The sequence below is a fragment of the Cetorhinus maximus genome, chromosome 13 (genome assembly GCF_964194155.1).
Source record: "Cetorhinus maximus chromosome 13, sCetMax3.hap1.1, whole genome shotgun sequence".
In the NCBI taxonomy this organism is placed as follows: domain Eukaryota; kingdom Metazoa; phylum Chordata; class Chondrichthyes; order Lamniformes; family Cetorhinidae; genus Cetorhinus; species Cetorhinus maximus.
The window spans coordinates 109,694,602-109,706,678 of record NC_135891.1 but is presented as its reverse complement, the minus strand read 5'-3'; the positions used below and the strand labels follow the sequence as shown (position 1 = coordinate 109,706,678).

At 41.6% G+C, this 12,077-nt stretch overlaps 2 protein-coding genes across 4 annotated transcripts in view; one reads left to right on the top strand and one right to left on the bottom strand.

Moving 5' to 3' along the window:
• LOC144688937 (TLE family member 5-like) overlaps positions 1-12,077 on the top strand; it is a 647,395-nt gene that overhangs the window by 9,409 nt on the left and 625,909 nt on the right. The window lies entirely within an intron of this gene.
• Positions 1-12,077, bottom strand: part of LOC144688935 (guanine nucleotide-binding protein subunit alpha-14-like) — an 85,161-nt gene that overhangs the window by 42,826 nt on the left and 30,258 nt on the right. Inside the window, exon 2 of one of the 3 annotated variants that reach the window (XM_078555986.1) lies at positions 2,787-2,871. The exons of the other annotated variants lie outside the window; for them this stretch is intronic. The gene's annotated coding sequence lies outside the window, so the exon portion shown is untranslated. The remainder of the gene's footprint in view (positions 1-2,786; positions 2,872-12,077) is intronic. 3 annotated transcript variants of the gene reach the window in all.

The following is a 12,077-nucleotide window of genomic DNA, read 5'->3' as shown; positions in this document are numbered from 1 at the left end:
GTGATCTCCCTGAGGCTGCACTTAGCCTCAGGGAGATGTGTGCTCTTTCGTGCCCATGCGCGAAAGAGCACACTCTTGATTTTAGGGATTCCCCTCCCCCACCCGCACAGGGAGCACATAGCGCTTCCCGGCAGACATCACGCTGGGTGGGCCTTAATTGGCCGGCCCACGTAAAATGGCGGTGGAGCCCGTTTCGCCAGCGGCGATCGGCTCCAAACCCGCCGGCAATTGGGTCAGGCCCGCCAGTCCAACAGGCAGAAAATTCTGCCCCATGTCTCTTCTGGCTCTTTGAATTCACAATCCAATTACCCTCCGCTCACCTGCTCTTTCCCCACAGTCCTCAATTTCTTTCCCCTTTCCAAGTAGTTATCCAATTCCCTTTTGATAGTTACTATCGAATCTTCCACCACCCTTTCAGTCACGCGTTCCAGATTATTAATAAAACAAAGAAACAGGAAATCGTGAGAGAGGTTACAGACTTTGGGATAAGAGAAGAATTTTCTAGCATGTGACAATGTTCTTTTTGTGTCAAGTTAAGAAATCAGACATACGAGATAAGACTGTTTGCATTTTTTCCAACGGTATGTGCATTCTTTAAATAATTTCTTTTTAGGTAATCTGGAGGAGATTTTGGAGGTTGCTGCATGTTACTGTGCAATCAGATCATCCTCAGACTTGTCATATTTACTGGGAACAATATGTTCCAACTAAAATAGTGATTTCAAAAAATATTAATGATATATATGATAACCAGGTCTCTTTTCTCATGCTTAAAAAACTAGAATTCCAAGAAGAAGAGTCATAAGGACTTGAAACGTTAACTCTTTTTTTCTCTCCACAGATGCTGTCAGACCTGCTGAGTTTTTCCAGAATTTTCTGCTTTTGTTTCAGATTTCCAGCATCCGCAGTATTTTGCTTTTAGCTTACATGTTAAAAACTAACTCTTTGACAGTGCTTTAGGGCAACCATCGAATATCTCCTAACATGGCTCAGTGTCGAATTTCATTTGAAGCTCCTGTAAAGCTCCCTATGATGTTTTACTTTGTTATAGGCGTTGTATAAATGCAATTTTTTGTTGTTGTTAGTTGTGAAGCTGTCTTTCTCTTGTCAAAGCTCAGCTGATTCACTAATATCCTTCAGGTATATCTCTACCCAGTCTGGCCTACTCTAGTTCCCACAATTTAGTTGACCCTTAATGCCTCTTGAATTACAAACTTGAATCATCATCTTCTTCAGGCAACTGATGGAGAGCAACAAATGCTGCCTTGCCTGCATCATAAACGTTCCGAGGATAATCTCAGCTCTTAATATATGTGGGATCGTCATATTTTAATGGCAAAAAATATCATAGCTTTGCACATAGATGGATGTCCTCCCTGAATTACCCAACAACTCCATCTCGCAACCATTCTAGCCTCATACAATGGGGGTTAAGGCACTAGGGATGATGCTGGGGTTCCATGGTAAATAGAAGGAAATCTGGTGGGGATGGTACGCAGCAGGAGTCATCCCAGGCTGAGGCAGGTTGGTGAGTAGGACTGACTTTGACAGGTCAGCAGCTTTAAGAGATAATAGGCAGAAGGGAAATCAATCTCAGGAGGCGGAAATAGCTGTGGATACCAGCGGTGGCATCAAGTGCAGTAAGTGGTAAGAATGGCTAGCAGGCAAAGCTCAAAATAGGCCAAACGGTGACTACAAAAGGGTTTGTCTAAGAGGGCAGGTTAATGCCAAGCTTTTTGTCACCAGGGCAATTTCCACTTATTCATGTTGTTTAGACAATTCTGGTGGATTATCTGCAATTGCAATAACTTGATGGCCTTGATTATATGGTCCGAACCCTCGGAGTTGTTGCTTTGTAACGTATACCATTTGCCTCGTTTCCATAAAACAGCTGCAGATTATCAGTCAATATACTTGCAGGGATCACAGCGTAGGCAGTATTTGCTCCAGGACTGTGGCGGTATTCACACCAACTAACCTGCTAAACACCATGGGCCGAATTTTACAACCCTGTCGCAGTGAGGGCGGGGCCGTAAAACGCGGCCAGCCGTTCAAAAGTCCGTGACTTTGGCAGGACCGGAAAATCCTGCCGGTGGGAGGGGCCATAAAGTTCCGCCACATGTGTCTCATGAAACCAAACTCTAGCAAAAAAAGAAAAAGGAAACAGAAACGCATTTTCCCTGGCAACTTCTTGGGAAACATTATAAAACAAAATACAATGCTTTGGAGGCAACAGTCTCTTGATGAAAGTTTAGGTTCACTGTGCTCGATGACATCCAGCCACCACATTTTGCTGGTGTTTCCTACCTGGGTTGGCTAGTGATAGCAAAACCACTTTGCTGGCCCAGGGTGAACAGTTGCTTACCTTGTCGGTGACTGGAAAAGGAAGGAAAGGTGCTTTTGCATTGATGCTATTTTTGAAGTTAGTGCTGTCACTGGAAACTCAGGTAATACCTCCTTTTGTACTGTCAGCTATTTTCAGCAGCTTAAGCAGAAGCATCACTGTGATTGGATTGAGAGGTACAGTAGAGTAGTGGTTATGTACTGGAGTGGCAACACCCAAGTCATGAGTTCATTAAATCTGGTCATTTGGGGAGTAGTACCAAAAAAAATGGCCATGAAAGGCCAAACAATTTAGCCATGATGACCAAATTGACATAGGGCCCTGGCTAGGTCACTAAAGTCCTTCAGGGAAGGCAGTTTGTCACCCTTATCTGTTCTGACTTCTAACTATCTCCTATCCTATTCTGTGTGGTTGACTCTAAATGCCCTCTGAAGTGGCTTACCAAATCATTCAGTTGCCAAAACAATTGCCACCAAATCCACCTCTGCTGGGCAACTAGAGAGGGGCAATGAAGTAGCCTTAACCACCTGAGGATAAATAACAAAAGAACAGTTACTTGCTGAAAATGGAAGTGCTAAAACAGCAAGTTGAGATTTTTTAAAAATTCACTCTTGGGATGTGAATTATTACCCATCCCTAATTACCCTTGAACTGAGTGACTTGCTCGGCCATTTCAGAGGGGCAGTTATGAGTCAACCACATTGCTGTAGGTCTGGAGTCACATGTAGGCCAGACTGGGTAAAGATGCCGGGGCGGATTTAAACTAAATTGACAGGGGAGTGGGATCCTGAAAAGTAGTTCAGAGGGGAGAGAAGCTGAGGTGGAATTAGAAGTTAAAATGCCAGTAAGTGAGCCTGGAAGGCAGAGGAAACCTAGGCTGGATAAGAAAGAAGTAAGTTTAGCAAGCTAAATGGAACATATTTTAATGCAAGGAGCCTGAGGAATAAGACAGATGAACTGAGGGCACAGATAGGCATGTGGGAGTATGATATCATAGCCATGACCGAGACTTGGCTAAAAGGGCAGGATTGGCAGCTCAACATTTCTGGTTGTAGGGTATTCAGACGAGATAGAGAGGGGGATAGAAGAGGAGGGGGGGTCGCAATATTGATGTAGTCAGATCTTTGTTGACCAGTGTGGACATGATGGGCTGAATGGCCTCCTCCTGTCTTCTGTGCTGTAAATGTCTACGAGTCTATAATGGATTTCTTTACCTGAAACATACTCATGGGCCTGGATATTGAGGTCAGCGAGCGGTGGGGGCGGGGCTCCTGCTCGCTGATGCGTACAATGACACGGGATGACATCGGGCGGAACTCCCAATGTCACCCTGCATCACGTCATTTCAATTCTCAGGTCGGCGGGGGCGCAGCCGAATCAGCTGTGCACCCGTCGACCTGTCAATGGCCAATTGAGGCCTTAAAGTTGGCGGGCAGGCCGGGAGCCCTGGCGGGCTTCAGAAAAATCCACGGGCGGGATGAGATTTCATGAGGGTTTTTAAAAACTCAATAAAAATTTACTTAAAAAGTGATGGACATGTCCCAACTCATGTGACAGTGTCACATGAGGGAACACGTCAGGGAAATTTTAATTTTGTGCATTGACCATTTTTGAATTTGGCGCCGATCTCCCGGAGGCAGCACTTAGCCTCAGGGAGATGAGTGCGCTCTTTCGTGTGCATGTGCAAAAGAGCGCACTCCCGGCTGAGGGAATCCCCCGCCCGCACAGGAGGCACATAGCACTTCCTGGCAGATGCCATGATGGGCAGGCCTTAATTGGCCCGCCCACGTAAAATGGCGGTGAGCCCCCAATCAGGGGCGCCTGCACACACCCACTCCTGCACTCCCCTCCACCCCACCCCACCCCGCCGGGGGCAAATTCTTCTCATGAACTACCTGGGCTTTTACAACAACCTAGTAGTTTTATGATTGCTGTTCACAATGAGACAAGCATTTAATGCCAGATTTATTAGTTAATTGAATTTAGATTCCCCAGCTGCCATGGTGGGATTTGAACTCATTTCTCCATAGCAGTTAGCTGGGTCTCTGGACAACTAGTCCAATAACATTATCACTATACTACTATCCACCTTAAGTATGTCATAGATGACAGTGTTTCCAGTCACAAAGACTTGAACACTTGAATCACTTCATATTGAGAAATGCTTGGTCAGTTTCCAGGTTATTTCGAGCTTCTAACTATATCCTCTTGTCTGATATACAGCAGATGATATTACATAAATGGTATTGCCATTGGTAACCAACTCGATTGTTCAAGGCTGGTGTTCAAGATTGTTCCAGACACAAACTGACTGGCGGAACAACACACAGAGTTGAATCACAATCGACATACCTATCAGCCACATACTACCCACACATAAAACAAGTAATATTTGGCCACCATTCTGTTCTGAAATTCAACCTGACAAGCCAATTAGTCACTAGTGATCAGTGCAAATTTGGGTCAAAATGAAGCTCGAAACAGGGTCAGTGAGTGAGTCTAAGCCAGAACTTAATGAGTTTGTATCTAAAAAGTTGTTCCAACCATTTGAAAGCAAAAGCGTTTATTGCTGAACCAAAAAATGAACCCAGCTGAAATTCAATACTACATTTTCCCTAGTCTAAAAAAAACTTACAGTTAATTGAGATGATGACACCTTAAGACCAATCTCTGAAATGGGCAACTCAGTTTTCAGCCACTGCTGAATGTTCGTGAATGGAGATCCAGTTTTCATTACTTTCATTCTAGTGTATTAAACAAGTCCTTACAACAACCTGTACTGAAAACTCTGTACAAAGTCTAGGTAGGTTTTCAACTAGGTTAGGTTCACACTGCTACAGATGCTTAGATCCCCTATAGTGAAGCCTTTTGTAATACATTTCCTTTCCCTTGGTGGTGGACTACACAGGTTTAGATTTAGAGCACTAATAAAAACCAGTGAGACATTTTTACAACCCAGGTAGGGAGCCTTACACGATATAGTTTAACACATGACTGTACAAAAGATGTTAACGGGATATGAATCATCGAGATAAAGGCTTTACTGAGGATGCTGCTGAGAAGAAATTTTGATCCAAATGGTTTGATGGAGAATGGAGAGAAGAAAAGAATCCGAGGAGTGGCCTGGTTGAGTCAGTCGGTGCTATGGATTCTGTTGCACGGTTTGTGAGTCAAATACAGAATCAAAAGGTCTTTAACAGATTAGCATTAAGTGAAATGGAGGCAGTCATTTATTCACTTGGTAGTACAGAACTTTAATATTGCTGAAAAGAGAGACATGTTGTTGAAGCTTTATGTCTTGCATTCATCAGGACAAAAACAATGATGATAAATTTCAAACAATCACAACAATTTATACTACAGGAGAAATGCCAATTTAAGATATCAGCTGAGCTCATAACGTAGCTTATTTATGCTTGCTCGAAGTGACATACATTCATATGCACGGATCCGTTCTCTACAAACAAAAGGAATATGTTCTAGCCTTGCGCCTTTTTTTTTGAATTACCCAGGAGTTTGGTGAGCCTTCAGTTCCCTGTTGTTTTCTCCATGGCAATGCCTCGGCCAATCAGAGTCAACATGCCAACCAATTGGCATCCTTTCCCCTTTTTCTCCTGTAGTATAAATTGTTCTGATCATTTGAAATTTGGCATTCTTGTGTTTGTCCTGATGAGTGCAAGATGCAAGCTTTGGCAACATGTCCTTCTTTTCAACAACATACAGTCATTTATGCTACAATTGATAGTGAGCCAGATTCTTGGTTTGTTCTAGGGCAGCACTGAGATTGGCAACAAAGCCTTTAAACTTCTAAAAATTGAGCAAAAATTGACAAATTTTTTTTGTTGTCATTAACACTGCAAGTTTTGCTGTATACAGTGATTGTTCCTGGTTCTGATGTTACATTTAATGGACTGGAAGCAGTTATTTTTCAATTGACTCAACCCACTAAAGTTAAACTGGTTCACTCTTTCCCATTCACCTTATGCTCAAAATGGGTTCTATATTCATTAATGTCGAACTGCAAACCAGTTTGGTTATTCTAAATTGGCCTGCACAGTTACTTGTTTAGCAGGTTAGGGTAGCATTCAGGTAACACTATGTATGGGTGATCCAATATGCTGTACCACAGGGTTTTGTGTTGCCAGCCTGTGCCAGCAATTCCCCCCCCCCCCCACCGTGGTCAGCGCCAAGTCACACGATAAACAGGCACTGGAAACTTTCTAGCTGAAAAGGAAATTAGATAGCAAGGCTGATTCGACTGTTACTCCTAATCCACCAGTAGTCAGTTAAAGCACTACCTGGATAGATTGGAGCTACCTACATATCTTCTCAGTCAAGGAATGGCATGAGTACATGTGCATGGTCTTGTTGCCTAATGACAGGAATGATCTAATTGCCCTTGGGGATTGGGTTTACAGAAGGAAGCAACTAAGGTGTTGTCCAGAACTGTAAGTAAGGAAGTTGATTTGCTTTTGGAAAGAGAAGCTGATCCTATTGACATTTGAGATTAGAATTGGGATTAGCAAAAGCAATTCAGGCAGATCAAGCAAAAGGCTCCAGGCTAATGCCCCTGGGAACATAGGTTCAAATCCCACCACAGCAGCTGGTGGGGCACAAATTCAATTAATAAAATCCAGAATTGAAAACTAGTTTCAAGTGATGGTGACCATGAAACTATCATCAATTGTCATTATAGTTGTTGCTAATGTCCTTTAAGGAAGGAAACCTGCCATCCTTACCTGGTCATGGATCACCTTGGCGTCCAAAAGCTCCCTCATTCCACAGCTGCAACATAATATCTATCCTGTCATTGTTATTTAGTTAACTTAATTACTCATTCAATTAACTTAGAATAATTCCTATGTATACTACACCGCTTTCCCATGTGCCAAATTCCCACGTGAACCTAATTCACTACTCACTAAGTCTCCATCTCCGTCTCACTCTGGCATAGTCACCTGTCTCCTCGCGTGCCCATCACGCATATATGGGGTCCTTGGCTTTATTAATAGAAGGGCAGGGTATGTAATCAAAGAAGTTATGTTATAAAACACTGGTTAAGCCTCAGCTGGTGTATTGTGTTTAATTTTAGACATCACGCTTTTGGGAAATGTCCAAGGCCTTGGAGAGGGTACAGAAGAGATTTACTGAAATGGTACCAGTTATGTGTAGAGACTAGAGAAGCTGTGATTGTTCTCCTTGGAGCATAGAAGGTTAAGAGGAGAAAACCTTGAACTATTATGATATAATAAATAAGGATAAGTTATATTCAGTTGCAGAAAGATTTTTAATTAGAGGATTTAAGATTAAGGTGATTTGGAAAAAGAACTAGAGGCAACATGAGGAAACTTATTTTTTACACAGAGAGTTGTGATCTAGCACGTACTGCCTGAACGGGGGGGGGTGAGATAAGATTCAGTAGTAATATTCAAAAGGGAAATATTGATAAGGAAAGCATGTTACAGGGCTTTGGGAACACAGGAGAGAGTGGGACCAATTGCATAGTTCTACCGAAGAGCTGGCGCAGGCACAATGGGCCAAATGGTCCCCTCTTGTGCCGTATCATTCTCTGATTCTATAAACTTGTGATGATTTGCAATTTATGGGCTATCTCTTCTTCAGAACAAGTTGCTGGATGATTTGTGTATTTATAGTGGCGATCACATTTCAACTCACTATTAGTTTGTAGCACATTTTAGCCAAAGGTGGGTTTTATTGTTTTTTGTAAAATCAGGTACTAGTGCAGAAAATGCTTTTAATATAGACCAAAAGATTCAACATTGGACCCTTAGGAAATTATTTTCACTGCAGGAACTAGGCAGCAGCACTCTGAAACTGGCCTCACCATTTCTGCTCTCAATCTGTCCGACACCATGTTCTTGGAAACAGGTGGGCTGAGAAGCTGCCTGACATACATAGGACCCAGCTACAATTTTCAGGTACTAGTGAAAGGAATGTTTTGTTTAATTCATTTGTGGGATATGGGTATCACCAGCAAGGCCAGCATTTATTGCTCATTCTCGATTACCCTTAACTGAGTGGCTTACTAAGCCATTTCGGAGGCAGCTATGTAAATCTCAAGCACATTTCTGTGGGTCTAAATTTACATTTAGGTCAGACCAGGTTAGGGCAGCAGAGTTCCTTAGTGAACCAGATAGATTTGTAATAACAATCAGAAGTTTTAATTACTAGTCTTTCAATTCTAGACTTATTTAATTAATTAAGGAACTCAAATTTCTCAGCTACCATGGTGGGATTTGAACTCTTGCCCCCAACATCATTAATCCAGGCTTCTGGATTAATAGTCCAATAACATAACCTTTATGCTATTGATCTCTGATGCATGCTGCACAGCTCAGAAGTGGATGTAGCGCACCCTAACTAGTTGTCCTTAAAGGACTTCTGCAGCTGGTGCAGAAACAGTACAGCTATGTATTCCGAATGATTTTGTGGTGCTCCTGTGACTCCACAAAAATTTCTTGGCCCACTGCTGTTTCTTTCATTCACCACTCCACCTGCCAAGTTTGCTTCCCCAAGTCTCCATAACTTTTGCTTTTCAGTATACACTGTCTCTTCATTCCAGTATACCACATGTTTCTTCATTCTTGATTTAGTGTACAACATCTGTTTCTCATTTCAGTACAGAGTTGCCTTTGATCTCTGCCATTTCACTGACCTCTATCTTTTAAAATGTTTCTTCTTTTCATAATATTGTAAGTCGCCTCTCCATTACTTCTCTTGCATCAGAAAATTAGAGTATAAAGTTTTTAGGAACAGGTCAAAAGTCACTTGCCCCAACAAATTTCGTCCCTTTCATTAACACTAATTGCATCTCCCCACCATATCTCTCAAGCCATTCTTTCCAGAAAGCTCATTAGTACAATGGGACATTAGTACAAATCTGGAACCAATGAGAGGGAGCAGGTTATATTAGACTTGATATTGTGTAATGTGACAGGATTAATTAATGAGCTCAGGGTAAAGGCACCCCTAGGTAGCAGTGACCACACTATGATTGAATTTTACATCCAGTATGAAAGGGAGAAGAGTGGGTCTAAGACTAGTATTTTAAACTTAAATAGGGACAATTATGTGGGCATGAAAGCTGAGCGAGCTGAAGTTATCTGGGATACTAGGCTAGGGGATAGAATGATAGAGAAGCAGTGGCAGTCAGTTAAGGTGATTTTTCTGAATACTCAAAATAAGAATATTCCTACTATAAGAAAAATTCTAAGGGGACGACCCACCATCTCTGGTTAACTAAAGAAGTTAAGGAAAGCATCAAACTTAAGGAAAAAGTATATAACTGAGCAAAGATGAGTGGCAGGTCAAATGATTGGTCAGAATTTAAAACAGCAGAGAATTACTAAAAGGTTAATCAGGAGAAAGAAATTAGAGTATGAGAGGAAACTAGCCAGAAATGTAAAAATGGATAGCAAGAGTTTCTACGGGTATTTAAAAAGGAGAAGAGTAAGTAAAAAGGAGAAGAGTAAGTAAAGTAAGTGTTGGTCCTCTAAAGAATGACAATGGGGAGTTAATAGCAGATAATATGGAAATGGCAGATGAAATGAACAAATATTTTGCTTCTGTCTTCACTATAGAGGGTACAAAAAACATTCCAGTAATAGTTGTAAATCAGGAGGTGGAAGAGAGAGGGGAACTTGGTGAAATTACAATCACTAGGGAAGTAGTATTGTGCAAACTGATGGAGCTGTAGGCTGACATGTCTCAGGGCTCTGATGGACTTCATCCTAGGGTCTTAAAAAAAGGTGGCTAATGAGGTAGTAGATGCGTTGGTGTTAATTTTCCAAAATTCCCTAGGTTCTGGAAAGGTTCCATCAGACTGGAAAATAGCAAATATAATCCTTCTATTCAAAAAGTGAGGGAGGCAAAAAACAGGAAACTTTAGGCCAGTTAGCTTGACATCTGTTGTGGGGAAGGTTTTAGAATTGGTCATTAAGGAAATTATAGCTGAACACTTCGAGAAACTCAAGGTAATTGGAAAGAGTCAGCATGGTTTTGTGAAAGGGAAATCATGTTTAACCAATTAATTGGAGTTCTTTGAAGGAGTAACATGAGCTGTGGATAAAGGGGAGCCTGTAGATGTTCTGTACTTGGATTTCCAGAAGGCATTTGATAAAATGCCACATCAAAGGCTATTGCTGAAAATAAAAGCTCATGGTGTAGGGAGTAACATATTAGCTTGGATAGAAGATTGGCTGGCTGGCAGAAAACAGAGTTTGCATAAATGGGTCTTTTTCTGATTGGCAGGATGTAACGAGTGGAGTCCCACAGGGGTCTGTGCTGGGGCCTCAACTTTTTACAATTTATATCAATGACTTAGATGAGGGAAATGAAGGCATGGTAGCTAAATTTGCAAATGACACAAAGATAGGTAGGAAAGTATGTTGTGAAGAGGACATAAGAAGGTTGCAGTCGGATATAGATGGGTTGAGTGAATGGGCAAAAATCTGTCAGATGGAGTATAATGTGGAAAAATGTGAAATTGTTCACTTTGGCAGGAAGAATAAAATAAGAGTATTCCTTAAACAGAGAATGGCTGCAGAATTCTGAGTGCAGAGGGATCTAGGTGTTCTAGTGCATGAGCCACTAAAAGTTGGTATGCATATCAAGCAAATAATTAAGAAGGCTAATGGAATGCTATCCTTTATTATAAGGGGAATTGAATATAAAAGTAAGGATGTTATGCTTCAGTTATACAGGGCATTGGTGAGACCGCATCTCAAATAGTGTGATAAAAGCAAAACACTACAGATGCTAGAAATCTGAAACAAAAACAGAAAATGCTGGAAAAACTCAGCAGGTCTGACAGCATCTGTGGAAAGAGAAAGCGAGTCGATGTTTCGAGTTCGTATGAAGAAAGGTCAAACTGACTCGAAACATTAACTCTGTTTCTCTCTCCACAGATACTGTCAGACCGGCTGAATTTTTCCAGCATTTTCTGCTTTTGTCTCAAATACTGTGTGCAGTTTTTGTCTGCTAATTTAAGGAAGGATGTAAATGCATTGGAGGTGGTTCAGAGGAGGTTTACTCGATTGGTACCTGTAATGAATGGGTTGTCTTATGAAGAAAGGTTAGACAGGCTGGGTTTGTTTCCACTGGAGTTTAGAAGACTGAAGGGTGACTTGACTGAAGTATATAAGATCCTGAATGGTCTTGACCAGGTGGACGTGGAAAGGATGTTTCCTCTTGTGGACGAGTCTAGGACTAGGGGGCACTATTTTAAAATTAGGGGTTGCCATTTTAGGACACAGGTGAAGAGAAATTTTTTCTCTGAGGGTTCTGTGACTTTGGAACTCTGCCTCCAAAGGCAGTGGAGGTGGAGTCATTGAATATTTTTAAGGCAGTGATTCTTGTTAGGCAAGGGAATCAAAAGTTATCGGAGGTAGATGGGAATATGGAATTCAAAACACAAACAGACCAGCCATGATCTTATTGAATGGCGAAGCAGGCTTGAGGGGCCAAATGGCCTACTTCTGCTCCTATTTCGTATGTTCGTATGCTTTATTAGTCTTCTCAACTCGTCCTGTCACCTTCAAAAATTTCTATACATACACTTCCAGGTCTCCCTGTCCCTCCACCCCTTTTAAAAAATTGTACCATTTAATTTATAGTGTCTCTCCTAATTTTTCATATGTTATGATCTTGAGGGAGACCATCAACTTTTAAAAAGAAATTCAAACTCCCAGTTATTAACTGAAAGAATGATGCC